The sequence below is a fragment of the Rhagoletis pomonella genome, unplaced genomic scaffold (genome assembly GCF_013731165.1).
Source record: "Rhagoletis pomonella isolate Grant_MI unplaced genomic scaffold, Rhpom_1.0 Rhpom_scaffold_00001, whole genome shotgun sequence".
In the NCBI taxonomy this organism is placed as follows: domain Eukaryota; kingdom Metazoa; phylum Arthropoda; class Insecta; order Diptera; family Tephritidae; genus Rhagoletis; species Rhagoletis pomonella.
The window spans coordinates 16037301-16054641 of record NW_023458555.1 but is presented as its reverse complement, the minus strand read 5'-3'; positions in this window follow the sequence as shown (position 1 = coordinate 16054641).

The window sequence follows — 17341 nt, the reverse complement described above, 5'->3', positions numbered from 1 at the left end:
TTAGACTTTCTTACTTGTTTATCCAACAAGTTGTATGGGAAAAAAGTTTTCCAAAAAAAAAAATTTGTAATATTTCTATTCATAGAGAATTTTGATGCGTGTATGTGTGATTTTTTTCCAATTTGTTTCCTCACCGCATTTTCGAGGTATTCGGAAAACTATTAATGCGATTTGTATTAATCAATCTCAAATTTCATATTTATTTATTATTTATGTTTATGCATCAACCCTAAAAATTTTAAACAAATCAAACAGATGAAGTGTAAACCCCATCCATTTTGGTATGGAACGCCCCATATCTGAAAGTTTATGTTTTAACTAAAATCCATTTAAACCCATCAGCGTATACCTAAATACACTCAAGTACATTTTTGTATTTGATTTTAACTTATTTCTTTTTCTAAATACAATGTCGACTTCATCCGTGTACCTTCCCCTTACTCCTACACGCCATTGCTTCTAAAAATTCTATGCCACACTCACTGCCAATGCAGGCAGACAAGCAAACCCTAGAGGTCGGTCGGTCAAAGGCGCGTGTGCCTGTCGGCATGTTTGGATGTGTAAAAAATTTTACAATATTAAGTCTTTCTCTCCATCTTACTTACACTCTTTTTCCGTCTTGCTGTAAGGTTATTCTGATACACAGTGTTTAAGATAGAATAAAGAAAATTTTAAAATTGAAAAATATTTTAAATATTTACAATGAAAATGCCAGCGATGACGAGTGTCTCATGGGCTGGAACAATAAGCTTTTCGAGGACATTGATGTAGAACTGTGTACAGTGCTGACAACTGTACAAAGCCAGAAGGTAAATATCACACTGCGGTGCCGAACCCTGTCCATATTCATCTATCGAGGACTTTGCTCGCCGGATGTGTTTTGATCGCCACTGATCTAGGAACTATGCACGACGAGATCTTTTCAGTTTTAGAAATCAAAGCTTTGTTTATTAATCTGGCGAGAAAACTTCGCTCAAACCTTCTAATGCCTTTCTGTTATGAGCGACTTTTTAACAAAAAAACTATCGGCATAAAACACTGATGGGCACTGCCTTGCCCGCGGACAAAGCTCTTTTAAGCTTTCTATACATTTTGTATAGGCGCGTGCAGAGAAAAAGCTCTCTCTGCGCATCGCTGGCATAAAACATTAGATTTCTGATTGAGAATTACAAATCAACATTCCTTATAAAGATGGGCGCAGGACTAAATATTCAGTCCCGATCTCGTCCATTCCGACATTAAATTTTTAAGTCCCGAACCCGCCCATCCTAACGTTCAAAAAATTCACCAAATTGTTTTTTTTTTTATTTTTTATTAAAAGTATAGTACAGTTAATAGCAAAAGCCACAAGATTTTTTAGTTCTTCCTAAAAGAAGGTACGCAACACCTTCAGTGAAAAAATTCGCAAAAATCAACGGAAATTTTTCGAGACTTGAAACTTGCACTTTATTGCATTTACTAAAATTAAATGGACTACAAAGCTGCATATTACAAGAAATCGATTTGAAAACGATAGTCGTTAGTCAATAGTCATCAGTCAAAAGTTATTTGTCATTACTTATAAATAATTAGCCATAAGTGCTAAGCCTTACTTATAAGTTTCAATTAAACGTGATTCAATTAATTAAATTCGAATTTATAATTTAGAAATTCTGTAAAACCAGCTGATATGTTTTTTTTTTTTAATTTTTCGTGCTGACGCCCAATTTTTTTATTCTACCTACAGTTCAAGGATTTGCATTGTATTGAAAAATAAGTAACTAAATCGTTACGCCCATTTTCGCCTACATTAACTGCCTATTAGTTTCCAATGCAAACAAAAAATATCTACAAATATTAACCTAAAAATAACAGCATACAAATAAAAATCTATTTTTAGACCATCCTAAGGACACTGTGTATGCGCGCCAAAAATAAGCCAGAGTACGACGACGTGTAAATTATTAACAGAGACACACATATATGTATGTACATATACATGCGTTGATGTTACGCCACACGAAACACCCGGTCGGGCCAATTGTCGACTACAAGTAGGACGAAATCAATTCCAGCTGCCACACGAACTATTTATGCAGGTATGTGGCTATGTACATTAGGACGGGTCATTCTTTTTTTTTTTTACAATGCAAACGACAAATCTACGAATTGCAAGTACCTAAGCAAATTTGCCGAAGAAACAATGTGCCTAAAATCAATTTGGAGTTTGCCACATTGTGAAAATAGGTTTCGAAAAAATTGGGGAAGTTTTGATACCAATGGTTACTTCCGCAAAATCCCCTAAAATTATAGTCGAAAAAATGTCCCATACAAATTGGCCCGCCCTAATATACATATGTACATTTATATGGGCGCTGATTGCCGCCACAGTTGTCTTATTCGACCTAAATTCGTCCTTGACAAGCAAGGTAAGACCGAAAATGGAGTGACTTATATTTTAACTGCTTGCCTGAAGCTGGCATACTCGTACATATATACATACATAGCTACATATATGTATATGGCAAAAGGCAACCGAAAGGGAATATAACAAAAGCGTAAAAAGGAAGAATCAATTCTAGAAGGTAGTCAGCGCCAAGCCCACAAGAGCAAGATGGCTGCATTGCGATGCGCTTAATTTAAGTGATAGCGTGGGTAGCGACGGCAAAACGGAAGTACACGCGCGCTTATAGGAAATGGAAATAGCGAGAATTCATGAGCATTAGCGTAACGATAGAAGTACATATGTATGCATGGCTGACTGGTTGGCAATGCAAAACGATTTGCACACATTTTTGTAGTTAGTAGTCTTTTTTACTGTGGTTGTTGTTGTTGTTGTTGTTACTAACATAATATTTTAACTAGCGCGTGGTGGCAAGTGTAATATTGCAGCAAGTCATTGTCATTGTCCTTCACGGTTAGCGAGCAACGAGCATATGGCTGGACTTGCGTACAAACATACATACATACATATGTCCATTTGTATGGATGTATGTATGTATGTATGTACAAAATTTACGTAGCGTAACCGAAGGTTTAGATAGTATTGTATTTTGCTTGAATGACGGCTGTCCTTAACGCAAAGCGTACAATGCGAAAAAACAACAGCAACAACAATAAAGCGCAGTCAAATGCTGGCACCAACACTTCCCTCCTTCATTGTTGTACTTACTACCCCTTTGTTTTGCTTTGTTCGATGGTGGTGGCATACAATCGTCCACGATTGACAATCGTCGGCATATACATATGCATGTGTGTATGCATATGAATGGCAAACATGCAGATTTATTAAAATTTAAAAACATACATGTACATTGTACAACTTGGCCTGTGTATGTATTAAGTGGCCATGACAGTAGCGGCACGTGTCTGCTGCCTAACCGCTCCACCCCCTCCATATGTCTTTCGGCAGACATCCGTTACGTTTTTTGTTGATATGATTTGTGATATTCATTTTTCTTTGTGTGGCCTTAAAGGCAACAATACTTACAGCGAGGAAAAGTGTAGAAAAAAAGTTGCATGCAACGTTCTACGTTGTCAACAATTGTTTGATTTTTTTGCGTGTTTATGTTTTTTGTTGATTTTTTCTTGTCGTTGCTCTTCGCTGGAATGTGTTTTCGTTTCGCAGACACGCCAACCGCCTTATTAGTGATTTCCTTTGTTGGTGTATTTTTTTTGTTATTGTGTTATTCTTTCACATGCAATTACACCTGAACTTTGAACTTTGCTTCTTTGGTTTTTCTTTTTTTCTCAAAAACTTTCGCCAATTTTCGCTAAACTCTGTAGTTAATTTTGCACAAATACAATTCTCACGCAATCTCTATCATATCACTGCTATTTTTAATCACAATTTATTTTTATAAATAATTCGGTATGTATTTATGTAAATGTGTATATTTTATAATACCTGTTTTTTTCATTTACTTGTATGTATTTACATACACATTTTTTTTTATATTTCAAAGCAAACTATGTATAGCATTTAGCTTTTATGTATTTATACTTGTAGATGGATAATGTTTTTATGTTTGTTCGCACGCGCGTGCCTCCGTTTACACTTTGTTTCTTGCTTGGTCGTTTGCTTATGGTCGCACGACTACTTCGAGTTTGTGTGATAGCTTTTATCGTTTATACGACTTGGCATCAACGGTTCCGCACAGCAAAAAAAAAAGCTCATCTCTATAGCACGACGTGAAGTGTACGATTAATTCAACGCGAGTGTGGCATAGCAATGGCAAGCGTTCGCTTTTGTATTGCACGAGCAGATTTGAATTGATTGCAAGTGGTTAGTACAGTGTTGCCTCTGCGCTGGTTTATCCCCGCTTTTGGTAAATTTATGTTAATGATTTCTTCAGCTGTCACAGGGAATTTGCTTTGTACCACTTTGTTTACAGAACGGTCGGTAAAATTCTCAATCTTATACTAGGTTCACATATAAGTAGATTATCTTCATTTTCGAGCTTAACTTCCTAATCTGTAATTAGAAAAAGAGATTAGCCATATAAAATTCCTTCCTTGTTAATCTGTAATTATAAAATAATCTCAGATTTAACCGATAACTTTTCGGTGTCCATCCTAGTTTTATCGATTGTTTTTGCGAAGAAGAGGAGAAATGGCAAATGTAAAAGTAAACAAAAATGGACGCTGGCAAGGAAAAGAGGGTTCTAAAGGTATTTTTTTTAATAAAATGTTAAGTTAAAATATATCTATATTGCTCAATATAGCAGAAAAACGTGATCACGGTGCAACAGAGAAAAAAAAAATAACTTTTCCTTGAGATGTGAGAATAACAAGCACAACAAATTTGACGGCTAATAATCTGAGATTTGCCTGTGTGAACGGTGCGATTAAAAAACGAGCTTTGATTGAGGTAATATTGATATGTGAACATAGTTTTATTCTTAATGCTAATCTCAATCTTAAACTTCATTTTAATATTAATAATAATCTTAGTCGTAATGTAAGATCTTAATCTTAATCTTAATCTCAATCTTAATCTTAATCTTAATCTTAGTCTTAATCTTAGTCTTCGTCTTCTTTTAGTCTTAATATTATTCTTAATCTTAATCTTAATCTTAATCTTAATCTTAATCTTAATCTTAATCACAACCTCAATCTCAATCTTAATCTTAACCTTAACCCCCATCTTAATCTTAATCTTAACCTTAATATTATTCTTATTAACCTTAATCTTATCTTATCTTATTGTCTTATTAAACTTATCTTATCTTATTATCTTATTATTAACCTTAATCTTATTATCTTATTATTAACCTTAATCTTAATCTTCTTACCTTATTAACCTTAATATTATTCTTAAACTTAACCTTAATCTTAGTCTTAATACTCATCTTAATCCTAATCTTCATCTTAGTCTTTATCTTAGTCCTATTCTTAGTGTAAATCTTACACTTAATACTTATTTTACCCTTAATCTTAATCTCAATATGAGTCTTAAAATCTCCCTTAATCGCAATCTTAACCTTAACATTAACCTTAATCTTAATCTTCATCATCATCTTAATCCTAATCTAAATCTTAATCTTAATCTCATTCTTAATCTGAGCCTTAATCACAATCTTAATGGTTCTCAGCCACAGCCACCAACCGTTGGATTTACAGCCAATCGAGCGCAATGAAGATTCCCTTAAAACAATTTTCCAACAGTTAGGTTTCTAGACCATATGGAGGGGGGAGGATATCTAACATCGGCGCTTGATCGTGGCCGAGAAAAGCATCTGACATCGATATACGTATGTACATCAATATCACAGGTCATGCAGTCTACTAACTAATGCTACTAAGAACGTTGTTGGTACTGTCATGTAGCCAGCTTCAGACAGGCAAGCCGCTGTTTAACGGGGTACTGGTGTGGATTCATAGAACCACGCAAAGAGAAACAACGATCTTAAGGAGAAAAAACCCCGAGATGGACGTTGCAAAGTTCAAAAAAACTAACGCGGCGACCCACTCAAGGCCAACCAAATATGCGTCTCGCCCATGAAAACGTTGGACAAAATAACATTTTCAGCCTGCTTCCGCCGATGGATCTGTAAGTAGCCAAAATCAAGAAAGTTTAACCTTAAGGTAAAAGATCAGCGGAGCACTGTCTTCTTGCAGAGGCGAAGCGAGCTGGCCGAATGGTTGTCGGCAGACTTTTTATCTTTAGCTGGGTGCTCCACCCTAAGTTTTACACAGATTCTGGCAGTCAAATCTATTTTGACTAATTGGTCGTCAGACCCGGAGTGGAGCACGAATTGATAGCAAGTGTTATACATGAACCGTAGCAAAATGAGAACTGATTGCTGAGTGGATCAGACGCAGTCCAAAAAAAATTAAGACCTGCAATGGTAACATCAGATCTCGGGTTGGCATCAAGAAATCGCGTGACCCTGGAGACTGACCACAAGCCTCGAGAAAAAAGCTGGTCTGATAAAATTTATCGGAAATAAGGTCCAGAATGTAGCCTTGATACGAGAGTTCTGGGTTGTCAATGGCAGTGTAGTGGATTGGGGTAGAACGGCTGGCGCCTCTACATACCATCTTCTGAAGCTCTCTATTAACCTCTTTTTTCTAGCGCAAGCGTTACTTTTTGCTATCATCAGCGTACTTTCCATACGAGGACTATCAGCCACCACCACTAACAGTCCGTAAACTTGTGGGATACGTCAGACCCTGAGAGATGAACTGGTAATGGGGTGCAAGGGGAGAGTTTTGACAACAAAACGGGGTGATCCCATTTTGGAATTTATACTTTCTACTCACCTGGCAAAAAGGAAAAAAGGGTAATAAACCAACGTCATGCCAGATTTCCACTACGCATTGAATTACGCAAATTTCAATGACAGAGTTGGGCCTTAAGAAATATCTGTGCCATTACGTTAAGAAAAATTGTCATTAACTTCGTTTCCACATGGCATTTTTATAATGGCACACGTTTTCATCATTTCAATGTCTAGTGGAAATTCGGTTTAAGGTAGTGATATGATACTGATCAAAGATTCGGCTACAACTAAAACCCAAATTCTAAGTTAGAACAGTTAATCATATGACTGCAGTTCGAGCTATTTTGTGCTACATATAACTACGCCATGAGCCAAACTGCTTAAAATGAGCAACGAGGCGTATGAGTAACATAAAATTTATTCGAATCCTATGAATACAAAATTCTATGTTTTTGTTGCCAGCATCAAGTTTCTTTCCTCTGTGATCCGATTTTCTTTCTAAATTTTATTGTTTGAAAATGAAGTTTTGTAAAAATTCCTATGGCCAATATTTGGCTACCTGTTTATGAGATGGTGTAACGAAATTTACGCGTCACAAGAGTGCACAGAATGCGAAAATGGCTTAAGAATTGGTAGGAACTTTATTTACCGGTAACAAAATGTTTGTTACCAATGCAGAATAGGCCTGTAAGTAGTTATTCCATCATTGCCATTTACCCTCGAAATTTTCCCCTAAAAAATTTACTCAAACAACGAAAAGCAACACTGTTATTAGTTCGCTATATTCACCACCGCAGTTGAGAATCTATACGAAGGCGTAGTAAACACTTAAACACATGGGAGACAAACACAAGCATTTCCGCTTCAACTCTCTTACGACTCATGCAGCAGTCATCAGGGTTGCCATTTTGGTAAATTATTACCAAAATTGGTAGAAAAAATTGCATTGGTAAAGGGTAAAATATTCTCATTTTGGTAGATTTTTGTTAAAGTAAGTGACTTTTATGGGTTTGGTTAAAGCGCAAACAATATTCTTACACAAAAAAAATTGCAAAAAAATGTTTACTTAAAAACATTGCGAATATTAAAACAAATACCCATTAGCTTATAATAACTCCAGTTGAATTTTTTTAATGATGAAGTTTCATTGTTGCCTTTAGTTTCATCACTTTCGCTTTTGGTTTAAGAAAACTGAGAAGATGCCATTAATACGATCTCAAATACCATACCAGTAGTTAAATAGAACTAGACTATAGTTTTTATTAAAATAACTAAAAAAAAGTTATTGGTAGATATTTTCCAGATTTGGTCGATTTTTTCCAAATGGATGGTAAATATTTTTTAGTCAGTGGCAACCCTGGCCGGCATGCTTTGTACTTACACATATACATATATACGTGCGTTCATATATAAATTTTCGCAACCCTCAAAACACACCCTTTTCAAACGCCCTGTGCCAAAAAAATCGTCTGACTCTCCCGTTGTAGCGTTTGCCGGAAGAAGCCTTCCCGTCTACTAACTATAGTTACGATATGTATATATATAGTATGCATACTACGGAACTTTGCTGTAGGGGCGAGGAGGAGGCGAGCACAAATTTAACACGTTTTATTACTGTTTTTTGCTTTTCTGATATGCATACGGTGACCAGATTTATGTGGTGAGAAATCGGGACATATCTAAAACATCGAATACGAACACATAATTTTTTTTTTTTAAATGGTTTTTGGGCCAGAGTATAGAGAGACTACTATTAAATTAACCCTCTGAACACCGAATCAAGTTGGGTATCGCTAAAACTTGTTTGACGGCGTAATATTGTACGTTAAAGCTTAGTATCCAGCTCTTAAGAAAAGCAAAAACTCCATATAAAATGACGTACAAGAAATGGCTAAGAAATTTTCTTGAGTCAAATTTCCTTAAGGCTGTACGCAGTTCTTCAGAAATTTAGCACGCTTTCTACTACGGTTTTCTAAAGTTTTTTGTGAAAAAAGAGCACAAGGCAACCCAGGTTTGCAACAGAAATATATGCCCGTTCCATTATTTCTTGAGGAAAGAAAGAGGCAACAGGCTGTGAGGTATAAAAAATGTCAAAATTCCTTGGACACACACGCGAAATAATGGTAATTTTTTCTTGACCGTTTTCTTAAGAGCTGGATACTAAGCTTAATCCTGAAATATGAATTGGTATAAAATTTTATCGTCTATGATTTTTAATTTGACCGTTACAAAGTGTTGATTATAAATGCTTAGAACGTTTCCTAACAGAAACCAAAAACATTTTTCAAGGGTTTATGTTTTCACTTCATTTTCTTTATTATGTTTTTTAACGTAACCCTTTTGTTAAAAGACTATAACTTATTATGTGTATTTTTTCAAAATTTTGCAGAACATTTTTAGCAACATCTATTTTACACAATTAGTCACAAGGAAAAGGTGCTGAAAACTAACTGCTTCAATAATTGTGGCAAGAGGTTCAGCTTTTTGTTTACACAACATTCTAAAGTAACAACCAAAGCAAACCTTTCGAAAAAATAATCCAAACAACAAGATTTATGAATCAAAATTTCAATGTTGCATATAAACAACATCGGTCTTCAGAGGGTTAATAAAGAAAACACTGAAAATCGGGACATAATCGGTACAAATATAAAAAAATCTGGACACTTATACGTCCGGACTTTTAAAAAATATTCAGCGGCACAATTTGCTCAAAATCGATACTGCCCAGCCAAAATCGGTACGAATGGTAACCATAGGTATGCATGAAAATGTACGCGTATGTACATAAGTACATATTTCACTAACAAAGGCACTCTTCTCATCTGCTTGCGAATGAGACGATGGTCGGCCGCATCACTAACAAACTCACTCACACTGCTGCCATCATCACCACCACCACTACCACAACCGCACGTTATTTTGACAGAAGTTTAATGTCCGTTTTGCTGCACGTGTCAGCCATTTCACCACCCGCACCAACACCTTGACCTTAAAAAAAAGCGCGCGCGTACACTCAAATATGTGCTTACATACATTTGTATGTATGTACATATGTACTATGTATTTACACGGGCGCGCTCATATCGTGTACGAATTTTTGATGTGAATTGAATACATACATATGTATATAACCATGCAAACCTAGATTTGAGAAAAGCAAAAAAAAACTACTTTTGAATAAACGTAAATATTTACTCATGTTTGCATGTTTGTGCGCACAATTTTACAAACACACAGGCACACAAACATTCGTGTGGGCCACAGTGTGTTTTATGAATGAATTAAGTTGTTTTAGAAATACATACATAGCTTTTATTGCTGTTTTTTATATGCAAGTAATTTGTTTAATTTAGTCGAGGTTTAGTGTAATTATATTCCTGTAAATTAATTGAGAAAAAATAGGTGGTATTACGTAGCTACATTGTATGTATGAATGTAAAAATCCCATAGTCGAAAGCAGTATAATATTAGGAGCATACATTAAACATATTTAAGAATGATTTCTTAATTAAAAAAATAAATATTTTGAGGACTTAGTACGAGCTCTAAATTTTTTTCTTTACACGTATTAAGTCTTAATGGGAATAAAATAAATATTTATAGACCTTAGTTGTTACTTTTTTTGGGTTACACGAAAGTGACAAAATAAATTAGCATATCTACTACATCCAAATGTATGTACATATGTACATTAGAGTGGTCCAAAAATTTTTTCCGTGGGTAAGGTTTGGGGCGCCTTCCTCTTGCCGAAAGAGTTGCTGGTACCAAACTTTACGTTTCTAAGTATAAATTTAGGGGATACTCATGATGCTTACACTTTACTCTAGAAGTATTGTGTACATATATTAATCAAACAATTGGTTAAGCAACCTAAGAACATTTCCAATTTAAATTATTTCAAAATATATCACAAGCTTCAGTTGTCAAGGCAACATTAGCTTTTTATGAAAATCACCAATATTTTTGCCAGTTTCATAGCGATCCGGTAGCGCATTTCGAGGTCATTGAGCACCCTGTATTGGTTACAATAGAAAATTTAAAGTTGGTATAGATATTACAAATATCAAAAGGAAAAAACTAAGAGGGTGCCCCGTTTTCTAGGTTGACTTTTTTCCCCACCCCCCCACAAAAATTGCACCACCCTAATGTACATACAATATTCCAAAACCAGATTCTTGTTATTCTAGTACAAAATCTTATAAAAAAAGGTATCTCATTCACCACTCATGATAAAAGGCCATGTTGAGAGAAAACACTTGTATTCAGGGCTGCCAACTTAGCTCAAACCGTGCCAATTCTAGCCCTATTTTACTTCAAATGGCACCTTTCGAAAAATAGTAATATTACAATACCGACGAATTTGCCGATGCTCGCGTTGCTCCAACTGTCACAATGACTGAGTGAGCAAAACACTGCTGTGCCTTTCGATAGATCCGTGTTCGAAACCTCGGAAAGCGAATTTTTATTTGAATTTCCTTTTAAATATTAGACTTCATCGCCCTAAAAAGAAAAATATATGTATATTTTATTTAATTTCATTTAGTTTTTGCAAACTAAGGTATACACCTTTTTTATTTTTATTTTATTTTATTGTTTAAAAAAGAAAAGGAATTTCTTAATTTTTTTATTAAATATATTTTTTTCAACTTAATTTCCTTTTAGGTTTTAGACTTTAATGTTTTAAAAAGAAAAATATATTTATTTCTATTTCATTAAATTTTTAGGGTCTTATTTTATTATTTTTTAATTTAAATTTTTAACCTTTTTAATTAATCTTCTTTTATTTTTAGATTCTGTTTTAAAAACAATTTTTGTTTTAATTTCCATCAATTTTTAAATAATATTTTCTTCTATCTTGATTTAATTTTTTCTCTTTCTAATTTAATTTTATTTTAATTTTAAGATTTTATTGTGTTAAAAGTAAATAAATATATTTTTGTTCATTTTATTTTTAGGACCCTATTTGAATTTTATTTTTATTTTAAACTTAATTATCCTTTAATTTTCTTTCGTTTGATTTACATAATTACTAGGTACTTTCTTCTTTGTTTATTTAATTTGTTTTCTTTTTAACAATTGTATTGAGCTTGAGGCCGTTTTTTAACGAATCTTTATTTATTCTTTTTCTAATTTAATTTTCTTTTAATTTTTAATTTTTTTTTTTAATAAATATATATTTTTTTATATCATATGAAATATGTTTACTTATTTTCATTTTATTTATTTTAACTTATTAGTTTCTATTCTTTTAAAAAGAAAAATGTATATTTTGTTTATTTTATTTTATTAAAAAAATACTCCTAAAAAGCCAACAGCATAACGCTAAGACCTTCGCGTTAGCAAATTTGACAATTAGTCTTTCGGAAGACAGTAAAGAGCTTCCAAGATATTTGCCAGAATTGACAATCGGCTTACGAAAGACAGTTGTCAGAATTGCCTTATAAGGTTTAATTGTGTCACCCCTTGGAGAAATTGATTTTAACTTGGCGATTATTTGGCCGATTTTCGTTCCCAAAATAAAAAAAAAATTTATTGTATTTACCATTTTAAGACAAAATTTCCCAAAAGAAATTAAAAGGGGAAAAGTGCATTCACATTGATTCTTTATGAACAAAAATCGGCTAAGAGATGGCTAAAAGCGCTAACAGTCAACGACGTACGTAGCGTTAACGTACGTTTACGTACGTAACAGCATATCAAATTTACTGTTGATAGAGAGAGAGAGAGAGAAGCAATGGCAACCGTCGTACGGTGGTGAGTTTTCGTTAACACGCGAATCCAGCAAGGTAGACCGTGTCTGCGGCAACCTACGTTCACGCTACGTTGTTGTCTGTTTGCGGTTAAAGTTTTAGAAAATTTCATAAATACGTACATACTTACGAGGTCTTACGTCAAAAAATCACCACTGTTCTAAAAAAAATAACCAGTTGGCAATTGTCGAACAAGTCCCTTTTGATGTTGTAGTTTATTGGCTTTCATCGACTTTATACGGGTGTGTATTCATACATAAATATGTACATTTATTATATACGCATGAACAAGTAGGTATATCTGTAAGAAATAGCTGAGAATTACTCGTCTAAATATATGTACATATGTATGCAAATATAAATTTCTTTGAAGTATATAAGACAACAGCACAGCAATAAATACTCGGCTCGTTTATCCAGACAAGTGAAAGAGGGACGCCACAGCCTACATAAATATGTACCGAAATTCCATAACCATCAAAGGTCGCAGTAAAACAAGCAGAAGCGTGTGTGGCAACGAAGCGTGCAACTTGCAGCAGTTTATAACCAACAACATTGGCATTTTACAGCAGAAGAAGATTAGCGTCTTCGAAGGTGTCGGAAGATGGCAAAGGCGATGGAGACACGATTTACAACATGTGGCTGTTGTAATGGTAAAAGTCAACATGTGAGCAAATATATTCGAAACGTGACATACATACATACTTACATATGTATGTGTGCATAAATACACATTTTATTAAATGTTTTGTTTACCCAGTGAGCGAATTGCTTTATTTAGCAAACCTGAAAGTAAAATCACTTACCGACCAAATTTTCTCTAAAAATCGAATCGCCAAATGGTGCAGTAAAACCTGGTTGAACATAAACCCCAAAAAACTATCAATACTAAGAAGAAACGCACACTTGTCTAAAGAGTTCAAATATCCGGAAGTTATCCTTGACGACAAGCTCGCATGGAATCCGCACCTCAATACAAATATTCAAAAGGTCGGGGCGTCTATCTGGAAACTAATAGGGCAAAACTGGTGTATCGGACCTAAACTGGCAAGGTGGATGTATGATGCCAACTTCAAATCAATTCTAGCATATGCTGCCGTTGTCGACGCAGCCATCACTGGTTCGATAAGAACTACTCTACATATTCTAAAGAAAAAAGAGGCTCACCGTTTACAGCGAAGCTCATCTCATAGAACAATGTGCAGAATAAGAAGCTTATATTCGCTTCCGTTCCGTTCTTAGAAACAGAGGAAGGTATGCAAATAAGCTTTCTGAACCTCTGCCTTCAGAGGTTTAACTTCACACAAGTTTTCGCGGTCTTCTTCCCCAAAAAGACCAACTAGGACAACGAGTGACCAAAACCCCGGAAAGACAATCACATATTTTATATTGACAGCTTCAAGACTGCATAGGAGTAGTCTTTGGCATACATCCCAGAAAGTTGCTTTTCACTAGCATGATCCGAGTCCTTTTTTTGATCTTCTATGGAATTATGACAGGCGAAATTATTTTATTTCGATTAAGAAGGAAACGCAACATTACTGGGCAAGTACGAAAGGTAACAGGCTAGCTAAATACGTCATCCCGGAATTATCAACAAGAAGCTTCGGATCCTGCCACTGCAGGGTAATCAAACATTTGTCAAACATAGAAGTTGTAAATCCTGACCTGTGCAGTTACCATGGTGAAGATATTACTAGGACCTGACTTTGCTTTGTGAGATCACCGGGCCTAGCAGCACACAACATAAATGGCATTCAAAGAAGGATCAAAGGGGACTTGTAAATAAATCGAGGTATTTTAAAATTGTCTGCTACCTCCTCTAAATCTAATCTAATCTAAGTATGTCTCTGGGTAGACTCGACAAAGCTGCCTCCCGCGCCACGGCTACCCTGGTTTTGACCGAGGCAGTCCTGTCATGCTTTTAGTGGCCTCCTTCCCGGCAAAAACCTTGCCTGTGACGGATAGGCAGAAAGTTTAGGGCTAGGGTGCTGTGACGATAACCCAACCAAACCTGCAGAATTCTAAGGTAGCTAGCTTATCTTATAAGCGACTGATCATGCTGAAAACGACGTTTTATTTGCTCACTGGGTTTTCGAGAATATACATGCATACATACATACATACTTACCAACATATACTCCTAAGGATGTATAAGTCTCTATAGAGAGACATATATGTACATACATACATATGTATGTAGCCGTTGTACATCCAAACGTGCCGAGTGTGCATTGATATTTATTATCATAAGCGTGCATGCGCCACTAAAATTAATTGTGTTCCTCTTTTATTCTTATTTAAGGTTAGTTGATGCGTAAAGTAAGCTTTTAAGCACGTTAAGCATATAAGCCATAAATACCAATGTACCAACTACCTTCACACTCAGGCAGCTGCGCATTTTTTTGGTTTATAGCTACAATTCTTCGAGAATATTCACTCGTATTGCAGGAGTTTGATGTCATCAAAGTTTGAGGAAATATTTTTATGCATCTGATTGTTCTTAGTTTAAAGCTCTTTTGCCAAATTTGAGTATGTACCTCGTTTTGTTTTCGTTCATCTCCAGACTTCTGCTTCCATACCCAACTTGGAAGAGCTGGAAACGGCCTTAAGAGTCAAACAAAAAAGGTAGCTCCGTCCGACCGGGATTAGTCGCATGCTCATCTACCGGCATATACAACTGTTGGAGGAGACTGGTGATGTTAAAAACCGCCACCGTTCGGGCCATCCACGAACACCGTATGTCAAGCTTGCATGATCAAATCAAAAATTAAGCGAAATACGCTCCGAAAACAGAAAATAATAATCCGAGAGATGAATGTCACGCAAAAGTCCATGAGTCGAATTATTAATAAAGATGTAGGACTTGGGTGTTTTAAACGTCGTACCGGACATTTTTTGATGGTAGCTTAAAAAAAAGTAGGATGGAAAAATGCAAACGACTTTAGGTGAAGAACACTGATAACTTGCACAGAAAAATGGGATCGTTGTCTACTAGGTACTATATGTGTCTATGTATGTATTATATACACATGTATTTCTGCGAAGATCAGTTCATTGCATTTTTACTATTTTTTCTTTGATTTCGTTGTTTGCTCTTGTTTTATATTTGTACCAAATTTATTGTTTCTATGCCTTGCGTTTGTCTCGATTGGCAGCACGTGTAGCGATCACAAATTTGCCCACAGCAGTCTCTTGTATGTACATAAACATGTACAAATGCATGTGCATTAGGGTCGTCCAAAATTGCTCTGAAATTTCAGCTTTTTGGACTTTTCCTGTTGGCACCCCGCAGAACTGAAAATATGGAAAGTAATGAGACCCGCACTAGTTCACAGAATATTATAACTTTGTTCGCATATTGGTAGTTTGTGACAGCCTAACCCCACGTCTCCATTTTCTACCAAATGTGTCTTAACATCTGTCAAATTTCTATTTCAACTTTGTCCCGTTTTCTCATGTTGGCAACTTGCTGTCTTAACATATCACTTTCAAAATAGCATCAAGCCAATCAGATCGATCTGTACCCACTGAAGATGTCACGGTAAAATGAAAACTGAGTTGTAAAACTACGAAATGACAGCTGTCGTTAAGACAGCGATGGTAAGAAATTCGGCAAGACAGATATGGTTTAACAGTGGAAATTTGCGGTCTCCACTTGACATTTCTGTCTTAATACAGCTTTTTTAGAAGGTGGAGACGTGGAGCAAACCAATAGGGATAGATGTAGACATAAATATACAAAAATGCTCCGAATGAATACCTAGAGAAGTCGATTAAGCCATGACTGTCTGTCCGTCCGTCGGTCCGTGTACACGATAACTCGTGCTAAAATTTACAAACGTGTTATAAAGGTTGCCCTTTTTCTAAGTAAGGTTAGTATTGAAAATTGGCGAAATTGGACGTCCATCTCCAATATGACAGTATTTCCGAAAAATGTAAAACCTACGATATTTCTGTAAACACTGTATCCAAGTTGTTGAAAGTTGGAATAAGAAGCAGACTTTTGGCATAAAGGGCTTTTTCCAGCTCTCAAGAAATATTAAAAAAAACTCAGTGCGTGTAGTCCCTACGCGCGGAAGAAGTGAAACTTAATAGAGGAAATTCTTCATCTTCATCTTCATCTTCATCTTCATCTTCATCTTCATCTTCATCTTCATCTTCATCTTCATCTTCACCTTTATCTTCATCTTTATCTTTATCTTCATCTTCATCTACATCTTCATCTTCATCTTCATCTTCATCTTCATCTTCATCTTCATCTTCATCTTCATCTTCATCTTCATCTTCATCTTCATCTTCATCTTCATCTTCATCTTCATCTTCATCTTCATCTTCATCTTCATCTTCATCATCATCTTCATCTTCATCTTCATCTTCATTTTCATCTTCATCTTCATCTTTATCGTCATCTTCATCTTCATCTTCATCTTATCTTTATATTTGTTTTTGATTATATTCTTGTCTTTGTATTAGTCTTTTCCCGCCCAATTGGCGTTTAATGCAGCTATTCGTTTTCTATACCCGTCATATGCTACCTGTACCGTGGCGTTAAATATTTATCGCAAACATAACGGAGCTATAATAATAAGATTTGCTTCAATAATTTGAGTTTAACTTTTTAAACAGGTGGCCACCCTCATCAGGCACCTCAAAAATATTTTAATTGTGTTTTGAAACAGGTGGTAACCCTCCTACTTTTACCTAGAAAATACAACTTATTCAAAACCATTTCTTTTGATACCCATATTGGGATAATTCGTTTAACTTAATAAATAATTTGAATTTGATTTTCGTATATATGGCAACCGTTTAAAAGACTAAAACCATACTGCACATCTGCAGGTCAAGGCCTTTCATGTGACACCTCATTTTTAAAAATCG